Source organism: Mus musculus, chromosome 5 (assembly GCF_000001635.26).
Source record: "Mus musculus strain C57BL/6J chromosome 5, GRCm38.p6 C57BL/6J".
Classification (NCBI taxonomy): Eukaryota; Metazoa; Chordata; class Mammalia; order Rodentia; family Muridae; genus Mus; species Mus musculus.
In genome coordinates, this window is record NC_000071.6 from 149,663,271 (window position 1) to 149,669,270 (window position 6,000).

The following is a 6,000-nucleotide window of genomic DNA, read 5'->3' on the forward strand; positions in this document are numbered from 1 at the left end:
AAGTGTTCTTAACCACTGAACTATCTCTCTCTAGCCCCAGGCCCTCACATTTTAAACAAATGGTTTGTAAACAGTCTTTCTGTATCTGCTGCCAAATCTGTATTGTTGCTTGGCATGGTACTAATTTCAGACGTATAAGTAGATAAGCTTTGAATTTGATTTCCTTTCTACTCCAGGTATGATTTCATTCCAATTTCCAGTCACCTGCCTAAAGTCACAACTAAGCAAGCTGTCAAATCAAACGCTCCATTGAACAGTATTGCACTTCACATGACTGACAGCCTTTTTAGATCAGTCTTGGACAGAGGTGGTGAGCAACAGTAATCACTAGCTGCTTTATGGAGAAAAAGGAAATGAAAGCTATTGCCCAGTTTAGATAATCTGGGACAGAAGACATGGTGGTTGGCTAGGAGTCAAGACTGGAGCTCAGAAAGCCAAGGATAAGCTACAAATCGCTCTAGGAATGGATCCAGGGGATCTTCTGCTAGCCCTTCAGGTTGTAGGACGCGTGCTTGGTAGCAACTGTTGCTGAGGCCGACACTCAGTGCCGGGTGTACCCCGCAGAGCATCCCTTGCTTCTGACTCAGAATCAGAACACCTGTGAGGATCCGCAGGATCCACGCCCCTGTTTCTTGGTTGCAAGCAGCGCTAGGAAATTTATCAGGCTCTGCTTGATGAGTAGAGGAATTCTCTGAGTTAGCAACCTGGCCCGGATACTGCAGTGTCAGACAGCTAAATGTGCGCACTTCCAAACCACTCCTCTTGCATTCCCGAGATACTGTTGGGCAAGGCTTCCCTCGCTGCTCTGAAAGCTTTGTCGCTGTCTTCCCTGTCTTGCTAGAATCATATTTGTGACATCATAGAATGATATTTCTCATTTCTAGCACAGAGCTCCTAAAATCTTTGGTAATCCTGGAGTGTTACTGGTTTTGAGAGCGCGTTTGGTTCTAACGAAGCCATTCTTGGCTGGCCCCTGGGTAGCGTCAGGATGGGGGCCGAGAAACCAGAGAGAGACCAAGGCTTGATTAAAAGCTTAGGGCTTGCAGGCTCCCCACCTTCTCTGAGGGGAGAAGGATAAAAGACACAGCTAACCATCAGTGGCCAATTATTTAATCAACTATGCCCAAGGAGTGATTAAAGGACCGGCTTCGGAGAGCGTCTGCGTTGGCAAACATACCCACGCACTGTGTGGAAGTTGTTCGACTCAAGATGGAGTTGCTTCTGTCAACATTTATTAAGTACATAAAGCCAATAAATGTTTAAAGGAGGTCTTTTATGTGTGGTTGCCTGATAGGAATTATCACAACAGAATGCGCAACACAGGCTTGCATACAAGCCCCAGTAATACCATACACAAAGACCCCTGAGAGGGCCTCTCTTGACACCCGCCTGCTCAACCTCAGGCTAACATCGATCTTGTATGAACCACTGTGTCCAGAGCTTGTCTGTAAATTCATCGTATAGGGGCGGTGATGCTGTATGGTAGCGAGCACAGCTGCCTTCCAAAGTACCTTGTATAAGCCTTATTTTTCTCTCTAAAGATCTCCCCTGTCTCAATATCTTTGGATATACTTGTAGTTCAAGCATCTATATTCTTGTTGCAATGCCTTGTTATGCCCACTGCAATGCTGTTACCAAATAAATCTAGATTTTTTTAAAAATTTGCTTCAGTTTTAATTTCTTTGCTTTTTTTTTGATTGACAGCTGGCAGGACATCACATGCAAACTCCATGGGGACATTGTTTCTCTGCTCAGGAAACTAATGGACCTGCGCACTGCTCTTTCTCTGGAGGCTCTCGATCAAACAATAAGAATAAATCAAGTGCCTATCTGGGCCCTCGGAGGCGTTCTAGCAAATTATGGAACCAGAGTTGTGGGACCCCTCATATTATAGCCACAGTTAGAATGGCAGGTGACCTGGGACTTAGGAATATCACTCATGTAGGACTGAGCCATTTAATGTGTGGGCTCTGATGTTAACTTCAGGTAGATGATGTCAAAGTACTTTGAATTGTTAAATAACTAGTTAGTGCCAGAGTTGGACAGATAAATGATGTTGAAATAGATGCCAAATGTTTCTTGTAGTCAGGAAAACAAAACCAAACCCATCAGTCCCCAACACACTTCCAATTAATTTTTTCATTTTAAAGATTTATTTATTTATTTATTTTGGTTTTTCAAGACAGGGTTTCTCTGTATAACCCTGGCTGTCCTGGAACTCACTATTTATTCTGTTTGTGAATACAATGTAGCTGACTTCAGACACACCCGAAGAGGGCATCAGATCCCATTACAGATGGTTGTGAGCCACCATGTGATTGCTGGGAACTGAACTCAGGACCTCTGGAAGAGCAGTCAGTGCTCTTAAGCGCTGAGCCATCTCTCCAGCCCCCCAATTCATTTTTATATCTAGCATTTTCTCTCTCCCTACCCTTTCTTCCCCTATATCTCCCCTTAAAATAATTGTGTTTATTTTTATTTATGTGTTAATATGAGCTTATGTGCACCATTTGCATGCAGTTACCTCCAGAAACCAGAAGAGGGCGTTAGATCCTCTGGTGCAGGAGTGATGGGCAGTTGTGAGCCACCTATGAGTGGGTGCTGGGATCTGAAAGAATCTGATCTCAAGTTCTTTGGAAGAGTAACAAGTACTCTTAACTTCTGGGTCATCTCTCCAGCCCCACACCGTTCTCTTTATTCCCTTTATCTGTCATAATTTCTTTTCCTGTTCTTTCATGGGTCCTATGTCACCCTGATTCCACCTTCAGCCCAAATGTACTTGTTCAGCACAGAAAGGTGGACTATTTCAAGTTCATGAGCCTCTTTCCTTATATCTCTAATCCTATGACTTAGCCATTCAGAAACACTCTCCCGGTTCTTCATGACACCGTTGATCTTTACCTTGAACGTGTTTCAGCTTCTTGTTGGCTTCTGTGTTGAAACACTCATCACCCAGTCTTACCGCCATCTGCCTAGACGTTTCCCTGATACATTCTGGACTCCGCCTTGTAGTCTTCACAAGGGGATACTTTGACGAGTGTTATGCTCGCAGGAGCCTCTGTGTTAGTCAGCTTTCTGTCACTTTAACAAATGCCCTAGATGGTCAATGTATGGAGAGGAAAGTCTTGTCTTGGCTCACCGTATTGGAAATTATAATCCCTGTTTACTGGCCTCCGGCTCTGTGCAGAGGCCAGATACAATGGCCTCAGTGCACGGTGGGAGAAACTACTCAACTCATGGCCAAGATACAAAAGAGGAAAGATCAGGGCTCCCCAACCCCCTCAGAGGGCACACCCTCTGTAATCTAACTTCCTTTCCATAGCTTGTCCTAAAGGTTCTGCCACATTGCTATGGGTCCACAGGTTGGCAATTATACCTTGAACATGTGGGTTTTGGGGACATTCCAGATCTAAATTACAGTGCTGTCAGAGGTGGTATACCTTTGTAAACTTGCATCCAAGGCCTCTAGAGTCTTGCCTCAATTTCCCTGCCCGTACTTAGTATGTCAAATACTTATGCAGAAGGTGGTTGTTTTGTTTGCACTATAGATAGCATGTGTTGGTTGCAGTCATTTGTCAGTCCTTTAAGTGCTGGACCTGGGGTCGCTCCCTTGCAGTCTCAGCTGGTCTATAATCATATCTCTGGTCCAGTGTTTCTCTCTGCTTCTGTCTTAACATTTCTACACTTATTTATGTGTATATGTACCCACATGTATATGTGTGTGTGGATGGAAGACAAATCACTGAAGTTGGTCGTCTGTTTCCACCGTTTGAGTCCCGGAGATCAATCTCAGACTGTCAGTGAGAGTATTGGACCCACACTCTCCAATACATCACGGTGGCTTCCCTAAGTAGGCATATTACATGTACCCTGAGATTTAAGTCTTCTTTTTTCTTTTGCCCTATGTTTTTCAAGCAGGCAAGTGCAGACTGGGACATGCCTACTCCCATTTGAGACCTAAAACACACGACAATTTGATTTAAGCAAGATGCTTCCAACATCTGCTTGACTTAATGCTTAGAAAATGCAATTTCTGAAAATGATGTTTTCGTTTTTGTAAGACTATTATGCCACAGCTATTTTTTGTTATTAAAGTTGAGGAATTATGAAGAAAATACATTTTTAGGAAGGAAAAGAAAGATATAAAACAAGCTTTGGCTTGAGTTTCTTCAATGAAAATAAATGATGCCTGTGTCTCTCAGCCAAACATTTTTCTTGTGGATGAATAAGTGGCCATCAGGTCCCCGTGGCCACCATCTCTGTGGGATGAGTTCCCTGGCTGGAATGTGGGGCTTCCCCAGGTTTGCTGGTATTTTTTTCCTCATCCCCAGTGTCACCTCTGAGTGTCCCCAGTGCCTTCCTGACATGATAAATTGCAGCCACACTGGTCTAGTCACAAGCTTACAAATCTCTCTTTCTTCACTGGCGTTAATATCTCCTTCATGCCTCTCTGCCAGTCTGGACACCTCCCCATGTTAAGGCCTCTATTCTAATTCCACTTACCACTCCTTCGCCCCCCCCCCCCAAAAAAAACCGATCCTGGAAGGTCTAGACGTTTCTTTCTTCTATGAACTCCCAGAGCTGTTCAAATCAGCTGGAATTCTAACCCTGCTTTGTTTGACAAACATCAGTTCGACAGTGTGGGAGCAAAACGACTCATTTAATGGCCAAGGCTTACCCAGGAATCCCTGGTTCAGAAACAAGGTGACATTCACTGCTGTTCTATCTTCTTAAGTGTTTTCTGGTTTCTGAAGGCGACATCCTCAATGTTGTTGTACTCCCCAGGATTTACTTAGCATGGTATCTCTCCAGAGAGAAAACAGTTTTAAACTGTGCTGTTAGCTTATTATTTTGATTTTGGTGCTGGGGATGATTATCTAGGGCCTAACACACAATTGCTAGGCAAGCACTTTCCCACCGAGCTACAATCCTAGTCCCCGGATGTTCAGTGTAACCCAAAGGCTCCTGTGTGCAGGGTTGGCTCTCAGGTCGGTGCTCCTGGAAGGTGGCAGACACTCTAAGTGGTAGGAGGAAGTTAGGTCATTGGTGGTACAGTCTTAAAGGAGGTGGTAAGGTTCATCCTCTCAGTCAGTCAGTTAGTCAGTCAGTTTGTCTGTCTGTCTGTCTCTTTCCTGCCATGACTTCACCATATGTTCTTTCCATGTAAAATTGGGCCCAGTGAGTTCTGAACTAGAGCCTCAAAACAAGCAAACAAAGAAAAAAAGCAAACCAAACCAAACCTAAACCAAACTAAACCAAACCAAAGCCACAACTGTGAGTCCAAACCAAACCTTTCATCTTTTCAAGTTGATTGCCTCAGGGATCTTATTAGAGTAAAGGCACACTGACCGTTGCAGGTTGGCAGGAAGAGAGGCCGATAGCTGATTGGCAGTGTTGTATTTACCAGTAGCAAACTCCCCGCTTCTACCCTGGGTTATTGGCAGTACCCTCTTGCCCTTTAAGTCAGTGGAATCTGAAGTGACTGTGACACTCACACTGGTGGCTTTTGGCTGGTGATGCTTGGCTCTTAAGTATCTCTACAGTGATGGTGGAGGACCAGGTAGGCAGCCTGGCCCCTAACAGTGGGTGATGATTGGTCTTCAATGTGAGTTTGTTGGAGTTTGTCAAAGGACCCTTACTCACAAAGAACACAGAGACTGCCGCCATCGCTGCAAAGCACATGAGGATTTTTATTGATCCAACATGTTGGGGACTCCCCTCTCAGCACGCAGGCCAGAGGAGAGACCAAGAACAAAGAAAGAACACACTTTTTATATGTTTGTAAGGGGCAGATTTGAACAACAGGGTTCTCATTGGTGTAGCAAGTAACCCTTTCAGGCATTGGTTGGTTTGTATACTGACTAAGTAACCCTTTGGCCTAGTGACTCACTTTGCTTGCCCCCATGGTGGGTTATTATGATTTGGTCAGCAAAGTAATAGTACATTAACGTCACAGCTATTAACATCAGGGGAATTCTCACAACAAGGTCAGGGTGGTCT